The sequence below is a fragment of the Tamandua tetradactyla genome, chromosome 26, assembly GCF_023851605.1.
Source record: "Tamandua tetradactyla isolate mTamTet1 chromosome 26, mTamTet1.pri, whole genome shotgun sequence".
Lineage (NCBI taxonomy): Eukaryota > Metazoa > Chordata > Mammalia > Pilosa > Myrmecophagidae > Tamandua > Tamandua tetradactyla.
Genome location: NC_135352.1, coordinates 17,128,963 through 17,144,586, shown reverse-complemented (window position 1 = coordinate 17,144,586; position 15,624 = coordinate 17,128,963). Strand labels below are relative to the sequence as shown.

The window sequence follows — 15,624 nt, the reverse complement described above, 5'->3', positions numbered from 1 at the left end:
TTTTCTTTGAATCCTTCTCGTCTTCAACCTAATTCATAGAATGAATCATTCCATGATTTATATTAATAGTTTATGCTTTATGGTAATTTTGAGAGATTTTAGCGGTTCAATAACAAAAGCCATCTCTTCTCGAGATACCACCTACCCGATATTCTAAGGAAGCACTAAAGAGATGGCTTTTTGTGATATCTGGGTATCTTCTAGCCTTCAAAGACAATAGACCTGACTGAGAATAAAAGTGAACACTGAAAACCACTTACTGTCTCAGAGAAGCCCACGGTAAACAGGTTTAATGCTTCTTGTACCTCTTTCCATGTTCCTCATTTAACATATTGGAATTAAAATTGTTCTTGTGCTTTCCACTTCTGGAAACTGCCAGAACTTTGCAAGTAGCAACACTTGGGTGAATCTGCTCACCAGTCACTGAAAAAATGTTTGTCATAAATAGCTGAAGAATGGGTCAATTGTAAATAAAGTAGAAGGGGGGGACCATAACTGAGCAATTTCAATTCAATTGAAGAAATTGAAATTTCTTCCATTTAAACTGAGACTTTGCTTCCTGCATTTCTCTTGTGGACAGTGAAGTGACTCCCCTGTTTCGTAACACCATGGATGCCCCTCTTCTTTCCTTCCACTTTTCCTAAGGAAGATTCTGGGTCATAAAGGAATGCATTATTGGTATAACTTCTTTCCTGAAACGACGTGAGTTTCCTATGGTTTTGCATTTTTGACATTTTATCACAAGACAAGCGAGCATCTATTATTAATTGATGCACTAATTAAAGCCATGCTTGCAGTTTCCATTAGCTTATTCCCTAAATTCTCCAGAGTTGCCTGTCTGGTTTTAATCAAAACCAAATGGTAGTCCAAGTTCCCAGCCTGGAGCAGCTAAGAGGAAGTCATTCAGTGGAGGCACAAGAAAGCAGAAAAGATAAACAGATGATAGTTCACGAAATTTGTGTTGGACAAAGGATGTAGGATAGCTGTGAGCTGCTTTAGAGACGTGATTCAGGGACTCTGTCATGCTGGATGGAAGTGGCTGCAAGTGTTTAATGTCAGCGAGACTCTAATATGATCAAGATGGAGCCTGTCTTCTGCTTTTCCAGCCCTGGATTTGTATAACTCTGGAGGATTCGACTGGAGGTAAAGCTGCATGTGCCATAGCACAAACGTCTTTAATTCTGCGAAAGCTCCTGGGATTGGAGAGATCCCGAAGAAGACGTGCTATTTACTGAATTCTTGGGATTTCCCTTACAGATTTTCTCAGGTACAATACTTAGGGTTGAAGCATTTTAAATTTTAAGTTGTGGCAGCAGATTTTTAAAATCAGAAGAATTACCTTGTGAAAAACGCACAATCCATCTTGCTCTCTTAAAAGATCCTTTGAAATCAGAGCTAGCAAAGGCAGTTTGATTAAGCTGGGCACATTTAATATAGTGGGAAAGTCATACTTGGGGAGAGAACTGTGTTTTCTTTCTTTCTTTTTCCATTAGCAGTGTGGGATAGAAAGAAAGAAAAAGGGAAGGGGAAAAAAAAAGAAACAAAAACCACCTCTACGACTTTATGACTTTCTAGCTAATCACCTCAGGAGCTTTGACAAACTCACTTCAGTTCTGTGTAAAATCAGAACTCTTAAAACACCCAGCCAGGCTCTGCATTTCCCAGCTCCCCTCCCTGTCTTCCAGTGTTTCTCACTTGCACAGTCCTCAGAGGCAGGAAATACTTCCCAGGCAATCTGGGCCTGCCGGTGGAGGCCCCTTTTGCAAAACATCAGTCTGAATTTAGTCGACAGAAGTCACCAGGAACGCCTTGACAGGATCCTGATTGAGCCAAGGCTCCCTCCAGCTGCGGAGGGTGTTTTTGTTAGACTCACACACTGCGTAAAACTGCTTAGAATAGAGCCATGATCTCAACCATGAAATGGGAATGTATATTCTGGAGAAACTAACGGGAATGGACTTCTCTCCTAGCCCGCCTGTTGAATGGTGTCAGGCTTTGGCGTCTCAGCAGCTCTTCGTCTAGGTAAGACGGGATGACTCTTTATCTTTAAACTTGGAGGTGACCTTTGCAGAGGCGGGAAGGTGGAGAGAAATGCAAGCATCTTGCACCCGAGTGGTGTCTGCCTAGGTTTTTTAGAGCTAAGCCATGAAATCAGAAATGGGAAATATTTAGTAAGTAGAAAACTGTGAGCCAAATAGTTTTAGCAGAACGTCAAATTTTAAAATAGCCTCCCTATAGATTGTACTCTTTTCCTCCATGAAGTAGCATTTTATTTTGATTGCTTTTTATCCTTAATGTATGTATTGAGTGCTATAAATTTTCCTATTACATAGCATAAAATAAAACAAATACACATTCTCACACATAAGTGGAAGGTATAAATGAATTCTTCTTCTTCTTTTTTTTTTTTATTAAACCTTCTTTTGCTAACAGGTTGGGTAGATAGTTGCCAGACTGACATTTCCTTAATAATGAAACTCCAAAGAAATACATTTTGTGTCTCGTTTATAATTATGAATATTCTATCCTTCGGTATTTTTCCCAAGCCAGTTTCAGTCACAGGTCAAGCTACTTATATACAGCTTAAAAGGTTATTTAAAATAAAAAAGCATGAAATTTCAGAACTTATTTCTGTCCTAGCTAGTATTTAATATGTTTCAGAAATTAAAATATCAGAATTTGGATTTAATTTATATTAATCTTTTTTAATTCACTGCTTGGGTCATATTTTCAGTGAATATTTTTGAAAAATTGAAGCAAATTTCCAAAACAATGATGTGCATTATGACCATTTTAAGGCATCTTGGAAATCACAACAATCATATGAAACACTGATCATGGGCCCGTGCTTTATGGAATCATGAAATTACACTTCTACTGAGTGTCCTTAAGGTATCTTTAAATGTTTAAATGTTTAGTATATGAGGAAAGAAATTTAATAGGTACTGAAATAGCATGAACTTATAATGCATAGCATACTGTTATATCTATATTTATAAAGAATGAAAATCATTATTTTCATTGAATGAAAATTGAATAAAAATAATATGGCATGGTATGTAGAGGGGACAACATGTGTGCATATTTCCAAATCTAGCAGATGAATGCAAAATGCACCGAATGAAAGAGAACTGTTGTGCAGCTGCATGGTAAGGAATCGGATAGGTGTTTTTGATTACTGTCTTTTACATGGTACACAGTAAATAAGCTGCCTTAGCCAACTTAATCTTAAATTTTATGTTAGAATAATTTTTGCTGTCAAATGCTGTGTCCACTAATAGTTTATGCCATGTTGAGGCTTTTAATACACGACTAAAGAATATATTTATTTGTAAACACATTAAACATCATGTATGGACTTAACCTAAATTGTGATTTAACAAAATTCCTTAATAGAACTTCAAGGATGAAAAGGCCATAAGAGATCATCTCACCTAACACAGTCCTTAGGTTCTCAACAAGGGAACTAGGAATGTCATTCTTAGGTGACCTGTCCAAGATCACAGGCTAGCCAGTACAAGAGATGACAGTGGAAGCACAGTGTCCTGTTCATAATTCAGATATCTTTATACCACATCATAATGCTCTCATAAAACAATTATGCATAATGAAGTACAAGTATGTCCAGTAGAAGGCTACTTTGCAGACATAAGATTGTCATGCCTCTTCAAAAAGAAAAATAAACGTTTAAGGCTGTCACCAGCGTTACTTATCTGGGAAAAAAAAAATCACGATTTTAAAAGAGGAAGCAAATTCACTAAATAATGCAAGTATTTCAAATGCAAAATTTTTCTTAAAATTATTTAATGTAGCTTCAGGAAAACACTTTAAGGGGGTCACTTTTAGGACTATCTAGTTACATTTCACATTTATGCCGAGAACTCCACCCACATGATTAAATTTAAAGTGGTGTTTCTTAGAAGCAGAGTGAGAAAAGAGCTTGTCTAATTCACATCCTTGTATTCCAGTGGCATCATAATAAGACTGTCCCAGTGACTTTTGGAGGCTTTACCACCCTCTTTGGAAACAGTTTAAGAATCTCATGTATCCATTCATTCCTTCTTTTATCTCACCTAAATCTCTATTGCTGTAACCAGTTTACCAGTTCTCTGAGGTGTTTTCCCTCAGTGGAAATAGAACAACCATTTAGGGATGCGTGAAAGCATAAATGTTCATTTCTAGGTCAAATAGCCCAGTTCCTTTCATCTTCCTTTCTGCAGCTTATTTTCAACCTCTTAATTGGTTCGTATCTCTACTTTGAGCCTTCTACATGGTTCTCTAGTTGTGAAATGCAGACTTTATCACAGAATTTTGAAAAATATCTGATGAGTGTTGTGTAAAATGAGAGAATTGGCTAATTCATCTGTCATATACTTTATATATGACAACATATGCTGCCATGCAAGCTGAAACACTGCACTTTCGAAGGCAATGGCATTTCTCATAAGGTCAATATATGCCATTTCTAATAAACAGGCCATTTCTTTAGGGAGATATGTGTGTTGGGTCCCCTCCCCTGCCCCGCCCCACCTCCGTTTTCCGGAACCGGACTGGGTTTCCTGATGTCATTACCACTTAATTCAACACTTTCAGAGCCACCGCATTCCACATTACTGGAAAGAGGAATAAATGCAGCAGTAGCCCATATAACTGGCTACGTGATTGCTAGAAGGCCTAGAAAAAGAGAATACTCCATTTCATTTTTTTTCTGAAGGACATTATAATTCAAAAAAAGGAGATATTTTTTTCTAGCCCTGTCCAAACAAACCTGCCCATACCATGCACTGACTACTTTAGGCATGGCTTAAACTTATTCATAGAGGATTAGGCTTATAGTAAATATAGATAGGCTCACTGAAAAATTGTCTTTGGCTTTTATTTTATTAGTTTGCTCTTGGAGAATGAACCAATTAGTGTGAGCACTGTCTTGCAATGAGCATCTCTGTGGAAGTCATTTAGAGCACAACAAAGTTCCAAATGAGAGATGATCGAGGTCTGGATCTGGATTTTATTATGAACATAGAGAAATGACCAAAATTGTATATGAGAATTTAAAGATGAGGCCAAAGGGTAGAACTCCAGATTTTAGCAAAGTGGCATGCAAACCATGCCTGCGTCCTCTGCGGGAATGACAGATTCCTTAAGAACAACATTTGAACCAAACAGATTTGCAGAGAAGCCCCATTCCAGTTTGGCTTTGATATGGCCATAGAAATGCGACATTCACTTCTATGGAGCAGAAGAGTTGTGTTTCTATTTTGGCATTAAACTACTGGTCAGATGGTAGAGCTCAGAGAAATTAGGTAAGGCTTAGTTTTTTTTTTGTTTGTTTTTTTAATAAAAAATAGTTAAGCAGAATAAAGGTGAGCGTGGATCTTGGTACATAGTTAAAAAGAGGTTGTTAATTTTGGGTGCAGTGGATTAGAGAGTTCATGAGTGAATTTAAAAAGATTAAACAGGGACTTAGGTGCAAAAAAAAAAAAAGAAAGAAAGAATGACAACTGAAAGGCAGTTAAACAGCATGCATATGAAGTCTGCTCATTAATTGAGATGATGGGTGGGAAAAAAAAACATTGTAGCCGGTTGTATGTATGTATCTATATTAGATTGAAATAAAGTTTTTCAGTTACATAATTCAAAGAGAAAAGCAGTCTTAATAATGGAAAGAAGATCTAAAGAAAGTAAGAGAATTCAAAAGCAGATCTAGAAATTCAGTTAGTCTTTCTTTTCATTCCTAGTAATTAGCATAATAGCATAACTAGCATGTCAGATACTGTCAATACTTGTTTGTCGATAAGTGTTTGTGGAATGAATGGGAAGGAAAGAGAAGAGGGAGGAAAGTAAAAACAGGAATGAAAAATGGCCATCTGTGGGAGTTATGGGATTATTTTTCTATTTTCCAGACATCCTGTAGTGATTGAATAATAATTTTTAAAGAGGAAGGAAAATAAGAGCTTGTCAAGGGTCATCAGAGCCCAAAGCCAGAGGTTAACACTACTCTCATGAGGTGACCTTAGAAGATCATTAAGGGCTCAAAGGAAGCTAGGAGCATTCAGAAAAAGTTTAGAATTAAAGTTAACACGAGGCTAGTAAGAACAGAATATCAGTGAATTTTCCACAATATAAATGTGATGGTATCCTGAAAAGATCATGAGCAGAGTCAGAAAACCAGCTCTCATCTGCTTCTTTACCACTTGATCCTCTGTTATTTGAGCTATGGCCCATAATTACTTTAAGCTTCTGCTTTTCACTGGTAAAGTGGAAAAGTTAATGACAATATTTGTATCCACCAGGTCATTTTGAGCATCAGGTGAGATTTTGTATGTGCAAATAGTTTTGTAGACTTTATAACAGACAAGACTTTGTTTAAAAAGCATGTGTCAATTACTTAAAGAAAGAATAAAGAATTATGGTATTAGACATTTTTGGTCAAATCATTCATCTATAGTCAAATAACACAGGCATATGAGGGATAGTCCTAGCTCATACTTAACCATGGATTCCACAGCAAAGATTGGTTAAAAAACCGAAGGAATCATCATCATCATATCACTTAGCATCTATTGAGGGCTTACAATGTGCTATGGACTAGGTCCTCTACATATATTATTTATTTATTTTTATGCTTAGAGCTTGTTTATTTATCCAGTCTGACAATCTTTGCCTTTTTTAAAAACATTTTTCATTTTGAAATATAAACAGATATACAAAAAAAGCGATAAATTTCAAAGTATAATTTAACAAGTAGTTATAGAACAAATTTCAAAGTATGGTTTACAAAGTATGGGTTACAGTGCCACAAATTCAGGTCTTTCCTTCTAGCTGCTCTAAGATACTGGGAGAGTTAAAAGAAACATCAATATAATAATTCAGTAGTCATTTAACTCACTGATTAATCCTAACTCTCTGTACAACATCTCCTCCTTTGATCCTTCTCCCAATCTTTAGGGATATTTGGACAATGGCCATTCTAACTTCTTCATGTTAAAGAAGGGGTGTTTAACACCCCCATGTTAAAAAGGGGTGTCTACATTATAGGATAGAGGAATGCAACTAATTGATGGTCTTGGTGAGACTGGCAACTCTGGGTTTCAGGGTTTATCTGGCCTAGGAACCATCTGGAGAATCTAGGTTTCTAAAAAATAAATTTAGAGAGTGAAACTTTTATAGAGTCTCAGATAGAGCCATAGGTGTTCTTTAGGGTTTACAGGAATGCTTTGGTTGGGGCTTGGAATACCAAGGCAATTAGCAGTATCCAGCTGAAACTTGCATAAGAGAAACTTCCAGAACAGCCTCTCGATTCTATTTGAAATCTCTTAGCCACTGATACCTTATTTTGTTACATTTCTTTTCTCCCTTTTGGTCATGTAGACATTGTCGGTGCCTTTGGTGCCAGGGCCAGGGTCATCCCTGGGTGTCATCTACATATATTATTTACTCATGTTTCCCCTTAACTTTATCATCATTCCCACTTAAGAGCTGAGAAAGCTGAGGCACAAGAATTTAGGCACCAAGAGTCACCCCAGCAATCATTCTTTAACAGATACCTTGCTTTCATAAATGACAGAGATGATAACCCTGCCCACCGATAGGTGCTTGACTTTGAACAAGTTATTTAGTCTTGTCAAAGTTCCATTCCTCCCTATAAAGTTGGGGCAATACTAGCACCTCCCTCATAGATTATTTGTGAGTCCTCTTACTAAAGGAAATAGTGTAGCGACTCACCAAATACAGTGACTGGTGCACAGTAAAAGCTTCAGAAATGGATACTTTTTGCCTTATTGTCATTATGCTATCATCACCAAATGTTTCTAATGCACTTACTCTTACTTAGGTAGATAGAAGAGCACCTGGTAATAAAAATAAGTTCAAATGTATGTAGGCAAAAAACTAAGATGAGAACTAAAGTTGATATTGGGGACATCAACCCCTGGTAGGATACACATCTGACAGAATGAACTAAGTTTCCATTGAGTTCATCTTCTTCGTGACTCCAGTGAAAGCTGTACTTATGGGATGACCGAAAGCTCAGTTCTCTGTGGTCATTTGCTATCCAAGCACCTGCATTGACCGGCCACATCTCTCATTTACATTTAGTAGTGACTACGCATCTGCTGTTAGAGTGTTCTTAGAAATGAGAGCCGAGCTAAAAATGGAAAGTGCCCACTTGAAGCACAGCCATATCTCACCGTGCTGAGGATAAAGCATTATAACCTATGTCCCTGGTTAAATAGAAATATGTTTAATAAGGCAAAACCACATTTGAATTTTTAAATTAATCTGTAAACTATTTTTTTGCATGAAAAATTCCAACTGAAACTATTTCAGATCAAAGAGCCTCACTGTGGGGGGCTTTGTTAGAAAAAAGACACCAAGGCAAAACATAAAATGATTAATCATCCATCAATCAATTCATTTGTAGAATCCGTCTATGATATAATATAGTCCTACGTGCCCAAAGTTCTCTAAATAGGGTAAAGCCATATATTTGAGAAGATGGTGAACTTTTTAAAAACTGAAACATGGAACACACACACACCCATCCCCAAAACAGAGGTATTTAGAAATTGCTGTATCCTTGATGTGAGATTTGTCTCCCACGGCTATGTTAATTCTCGGATCTCCCAGAAACCAAACATCCCCAAGGATGTCTTAGTGTTATCAGGCAACTATTACAAAATGTTTCAAGATTTCCCTAAATTACGCATGGGTTGCTTAAGAAAATGTTAAGAGAATCTGCAAACCTGACTGAACTGAGCTATAAGGGGGTGGTAAGTCAGACACTGCCAGGATATGGGCTCCCCACCCCACAAGGAAATTAGATACTCCTGGAAGGTCCATTTATAACAGGGATCTGGCGATAAAAATAAGCCACCATTGAAATAATAACTTGCAGTTTTACAAGACTGGCTCTTTTCTGATAAACTGATTTCTAGTGGATTGAAAGAATTAATTTAAAAATGTCTCCGATTCCTGGAATAACTTTAACTCTGAGAGCTAAGAATGAGAAAAAGGTTTTCAAGCTGAGTAAAAACACCTCTGAGCTAGACAGACAAATTTGTTAGCATTAAAAGAACATTTTTAAGGCTGAATACCTACTTCTATTTTTCCTCAAAAAGACCAAAAATGAAGGAAGCTTGGATGTGTGTTTCAGAAAAAGTGATACCCTGCTTATTCCCCTTAGTTCATTATAGATGATTTAAGCTCTAATTTACTAAGGTTTTTGATGATTTCCAGACTGTCTAAATACATGGCCTCTAGTCATATATATTTTTACACTCCATTAAGCAATTTACCAATAAAGGATTTTAACAGGAGTTCTGTTTTTTTCCACAGACAGCTAATAAGCATAATGAGTAAATTCCAGCATTTTTCAAAATATGGAAAAATGGACAGATAAGGATTTTGTGAGGGTTGAAGAGACAGACTGCTACTAAAGAAAAGAAATCTGCCTGAAATCATCTGAAGATAAAGTCTTGCATCATGTTATTAAAGGTTTTTCTCTCCCACGACCTAATTCTAGCCCTGTCTAATCTGGATTAGATAGCATGAATATTTTCAAGGAAAAGTACTAATTGTGTCTTACTGAGAGTTAGCTGTCTTGGCTAGACTCACAGAAATGCCTTTAAAAACATGCTGTTGTTATCTTCTGCTATTTGTATATTTACATAAAGGAATTAAGAAAAAATCATATCCGTTCTAGACTTCCCTGCTGCTCCTAAGAAGCCTGTGTATGTAAATCAGTTTAGCACTGAAAAGCATTCCTCTTCATTTTGTTCCTGAGTCAGGAGGCGTGGGGAGATGCCCAAATGTGCCCAATTCAATTTGTCGTTTGATAGCTCCATCAGGAAAATGAATCTCATTTTGGCCTCCACAAATGCTCACGGTAATGAAGGTTTACTTTAACATTAGCTGAGCACACATTCAAAGAATTGTATTAAGCTGTGATAGCGTCTGTTTCTATGCTGTTGATTGCTCTCATTTTCTAACTGAATTCAATAAGTGTAGGTTTTTATTTGAGTGCTTACTATGTGCAAATGTGGCGCCTTAAGAGAGGGGCTAGGACATATTAAGTTTCAAATCACTAGAAAGTTCAATTCTCAATCTCTGCATATCCCTTTACCATACAGCAACAAAATGGGTCAATGTGGAGAAGTCTTTTTCTTGGGTCAAATGCATTCTATACTCCTGCAATATTATATTTTAAGGAAAGTAATCTACTTTTAATTGAGAGAAGATTATGTCCTTTATCTCTTCTCTAACTACACACGTGACTGAGTACATGGCATGTGTGGTAGATATAACACGCATATGTGCTTTAAATCAGGAGGAGAAAAACTACTTAGGAGTTTAATATGGGACAGGTAATTAAGATAAAATTTCCTAAGGGAAACCAGAAATGACTCTGGCCATCCAAGCAAAAAAAGAAAGGAAGAGTGGCAGTACCCAGAAGGATGAAAAGATGAAGTTATACAAAGCGATGGAACTACAATGCCATTATGGTCCCTTCTGTGAAATAAGCAGGATCTGTGTGAAGATGTTTCATAACAATACAGGAGTGAATCAGACCATCTTACTTACAATACCTGTGTTCCGGAAAGACAACGATACTAACAATTGAGGAGATGATTCAGAAAATTGCCATCCTTCCCAATCCTGTGAGTGAGGTGTCCAGGAAAAAGTCGGGGAATGATTCAATGGAAAATTTCTCCTTCCTTATTCATTTTCTGATTTAATGCTATTCATACATTATTTTCTGTGTCTTAAACTTCCGCTCATGTAGACATTCAGAAAGATGATTATAAGAGGATTACCAAGAATACTTGCCCTGAATTTCAGGAATTCCCAGAAGGGATGGGAGAGGAAAGGAGACGATAAAAGAAATCACCTAAGAATCTCATAGAAAAATACACTGAGTAAATACCAAAACTGGCTCCCTTATTTTGCTAAGAACAAGAGGTGCGCGCGCGTGTGTGTGTGTGTGTGTGTGTGTGCATGTATGTAAAACTGGAAGGTGGGGTGAGTGGGGAAGAGGCAAAGGGAATGTTTTAGTTCCATCAGATATACTTTAGAGGAACTGCAGGCCTATTTATGAATCAACTCAATCTTAAAATTATTGCTCTGGGACTTTAAATTTTAATTATTATTTAACATGATTCTGAGATTCATGTCTGAGATAAGACATTTTAATCTCGCTCTAAAGCAAGTAACACATAGACCATAACACTAAATTATTTTAGCTACATGTCCTGAATATTTGCCTCCATATTTCTAAACAATATAATTATATTATAGAATTCACCTATGAACTTCCTACTACAGAAAAATGGGGAGTTAGCTCTCTTACACCATTCTCTCCACTGGCCCCAACCACACTCCTTCAAAACCTTATCCTCCCACAATCACTATGTCAGAACTTTTGGTTGTTAGTATTTACTATTTGCATTATTTTGACTACCTATAAATTTTCACAGCTAAACCAGGTAGGGTACTGCAGTTGCGTTTCCTTTCTTCTAAAACTTTTTGATTTTCCTGGAGTTAATCATTGATTTCCCAAGTTTTCTATGTAGCTGTTACTAATTCTTCCACTAAAACTGTCTAGCTTTACCATAAAATTCCTCTTAATGTGATGACATACAGGTATCATCTAATATATTATTTCTTTTTTTTTTTCTTAGAGACATCCCTTGTAGAAAACTTTAGAGTTAATGTGAAGAGATTTCCCACTAGATATGCAACACATATTTCATCCTGGAAATTCCTTTCCCTGGTCTTGTGTGTTGAATATCTCACTTCTTGGTTGTCATGTCTTTGCCAACTTGATAAATATCATTTGGGTAGAACCAGCCCACAGTAGCTACTTGAGAATGAGTACTTAAGAGGTTAAAAAAAAAAATACTTAGAGTGTTCATATAATTTTAAGGTGCAAATCATTTCATCTCAGAATTTTGAAGGCATATTCCCTGTCTCCTTTTATCCTGTGGGCTGTTGAGAAATCCACCACCGTTCTGATTACCAAGACGTAATATATGCTTATTCTTTTTTTACTCTCCAATAACATTTAGTACGTTGGATTATTGCTTACGTTCTGAAATTTCATAATAATGGGTCTTGGTCTGATCTGTTTCTATTCCTTGTGCTGGTTATTCCATTTTTCCTTTCAATCTGGAGACTGGGATCATGGGTTCCGGGAAATTTTCTGAAAATTTTTTTTTGGAAAACTCTCTTCCCTCCCTTTTCTCTGGAACACTTTTTACTTGGATGTTTAATTTCTGGATTGAGTCACTATTTTTAAAATATTTTCATTCCTTCTTCCCATCCATTTGTCATTTTGTTCTACTTTCTGGAATATGTGCTCAACTTTATCCGCTGAACCTTTTATTAGATTTTCTTTAATATAGGCTAATAATATTTAAATTTCAAAAGCTCTTACTTGCTCTCTTTCCGTTTTAAATGCTATTCTGTTCCTCTTTAATAAATGTAATATCTTTTCTTTCTCTTCATTGTTTTCTTCTCCCTGCATTGTCTCTACTTTATTTTCATATATTCATTTTTTCTTTTCAACTCCCCACACTATCTCTATCTTACTTTTCCTCACTGTTCTGATTTCTGTCTTCCATCTTAGAGGATTCTCCTTACAGGTCTTGAGTTCTTTGGTTTTCCTCTTGTATTCAAGAGTAAAGAAAGCACTACAGATTTTGCTGGAAAAATGTGCGTATGTGTTGTGTGCAGGGCCTTTTCTTAGCATCCTTTCTATTGGGTGGAGAACCTGTTATTTCATTTTGTGACCTTTCTTCATATGTTACTATCTGTGAATCTTTTCTCTTAGACCACTCTGTTTCTCCAGAAAATCTCCAATCTCCTGCTTGGAGACATAGGCCTGACTGAAAATGATGAGGCTTAATTCAAGGAAAGGAGGTTCAGGCTGTCACATTACCACAATCAACCCTCTCTATTTTTAGCCTCTTAATTTAACTCTGTCCTACTGTAAAGCTAAAATCTCCAGTCTCTCTTGTATGAAGTCAAAAGTATGTAAGCCTCTAGTCCTTCCTCTGAATTGAGGAGTAGTTGCAAAATATCTTAGAGTTGGGGAGCAGAATTGTACCTTCACAGTTATGCAACCCATCCAATTATCAGTCCTACTTCTCTTTACATCATCTGAAGTTCCCTGTTTGCTTTTATTCTCCAGCATTTCTGGAATTTTCTGATATCATTTTGTTTCTTCTTGTCCCCTCTTCTCACCCTCTCCCTTCCCCCACTCCCACACCATAGAAAGTTTAGTATCAGCTTCGTGCGCTCTTCAGTTAGTTATTACTTCCGTATTTACTTCAATTGTCTTGAAACTGGTAAATATTGGCTGATGTTGTCTCCTTTCCTGTTTTCTCTGCCCTGTAGAGTTACATTATATTCATTTTTTTGCCCTCATTTCAGTGGGGTTTGAAAGAGGAGAAGGGACAAAAGTGGTTCTACTAAGCCATAAAATATTAAATTAATAAGGCACTAATTGCATCTCGAGAACATATTCATATCATATCAAAATGACATTGTGTTTAATGAAGAAACCTAAATTACAGAAATCAACACATTTCTCCTATTATTTAAGTCTCAAATTAGTACAGACAAATATACAAATTAAGTCGGACTGTTTAATCCAGTGTTCCTACTGAACGTAGAATGGACAATTAATTCACAATTCATCTGCACATTAAAAGTAACTTTTGAGAAGAAACATCTAATTATTTTAGATGGTGAGCATCTTGTTATTTCACACACACACCATGAACAAATCCAGAATTGGTCGATTTAAACTCATCAGCTTCAGTATCTCCCCAGTAACTCCTATATGGCCACTCCTTTCATTTTCCTTTACAGGTGTCTCCCAACCCGTAATTGTTGCTTTTCCTCGGGGTTCTCTCCTTGTCTCTTCTCTCACTGATATCTACTACGCTCTCTCTCTGATTATTCTCACCTATTCCAATGAGTTCATTTATCCCCTAAAAGCTCCATGACTCCGGATTCGATAGTTCCACCGGAACAGTCCCTGAGCTCTTGAGTCATCTATCCAATCGCCTCTTGACATCTTAGGTTGAATACTCTAAAGTTACCTTGAACTCTACGTCTCTGTAATAGACTTATTGCATCTCCTTCCCCTTACGCTCCTTCTCAAGGGTTTCCTACCTCCATACATCATTCTGTATCTACGATAATCAAGCCAGAAACCGAGGAGCTACCTTTGATTTCTCCCTTTCTTCAACTCCAATATCCAATTAATCACCAAATCCTATTAATTCCATTACTTGAATATCTCTTAGGTGTGTTAACTTCTCTCTCATCTACTGCCATTTACCTTTTCCAACCATCAAAATCCCTTGCCTGGATTATTTCATCAGCTCTTACCAGATCTCCTTACTCCTTTGGTCTATTCATACCCCATCTTTTTTTCATTACAGCACAAGAATGATTTTTTTTTTTAATGAGAAATCATTCATCATGTTCTATCTCTGTTACAACCCCCTCTGAAAGTTCTCCATTGCTCTCCATTAAAGAATCCAGGATCCAGACTCAGAATTGTGTGTGTGTATGTGATTTTATCCATGTTTATATCACAATGTCCACTGCCTTGCTGTAGTCACACGGAACTTTTTTTTAGGTACCCCAAAATTCTACACCTCTTGTCATTACAAAGGTTTGGAACATGCCTGGGATATTCCTTTCATTTACGAATTCTTGACTATCATTTAGGATAATATCACTTCACTGTCTTTCTTCTGTATGACCAATCACTCTAGATTGGCCTCATTTTCACCATTATCACATTTTCTGTACTTTCTTTGACTTTATGTCTTCCTCATTCCACACTAATGTCTCTGCTCAAAGTTTATTATAGAGGTCAAATGAATAAAGTGTACCTATACAAGGCCTGGTACACTGCAGAGATCACTAAATGCAGATTTTATTATTCTGTATTTCCTTCTTTAGACTTTCATCTTTTCCTGTTTTGCTAATCCCCTCTTCAAATACTATTCCTTTCTCAGACTCTCTTATTCCCTTTCTTTTTCATTTATCTTTCCTGAAAACAGATTCAAGGATGAGGGATGTGAGATAGGAAACAGAGGGAATATATCAGGCAAGAGTCTCCAGAGAAACAGAACCAACAGGCTATATATAGCATGTGTGTTTATATACATATCACCAGATTTATTTTAAGGCGTTGGCTCACATGACTCTAGGGACTGGAAAGTCCAAGATCCTTCAGGCAGGTCAGCAGGCTAGAAATGTTCTCCTTAGGGTTAAAGTTGTAGTTCTGTGTCTACAAGGTGCTGAGGAAGCCCAGAGAGGAGCAGATAGTATAGTCTGAAGACTTAATTTCTTCTTTTTTTGGAGCCCCTAGTTCTTTGCTCTTAGACTTCTAACTGATTGGATGAGACCCACCCACATGGTCAAGGGTAATCTCTTTTACTTAAAGCCAATTGATTTTAGAAGCTAATCCCATTGACACAATGCCCCTCCAGTAACATCTAAGCCAGTAATTGAGTAGACAAGTGGACCCCATGGTCTAGTCAAGTTGACACAAAAAAACCAATGGGGAGGAATAAAGATGATGAAGGGGAGAAGGTTTGTGTG

General features: G+C 36.8%; 1 protein-coding gene across 4 annotated transcripts in view; it reads left to right on the top strand.

Annotated features, from left to right (window-relative positions):
• The first annotated feature begins 892 nt into the window (after positions 1 to 892).
• Positions 893 to 15,624, top strand: part of DLC1 (DLC1 Rho GTPase activating protein) — a 456,370-nt gene continuing 441,638 nt past the window's right edge. The window contains exon 1 of one of the 4 annotated variants that reach the window (XM_077144218.1): positions 893 to 1,267. The gene's annotated coding sequence lies outside the window, so the exon portion shown is untranslated. Of the gene's footprint in view, positions 1,268 to 1,288; positions 2,023 to 15,624 lie in introns of those variants that run through there. The other 3 variants (XM_077144226.1, XM_077144219.1, XM_077144217.1) reach the window with 3 other exon arrangements.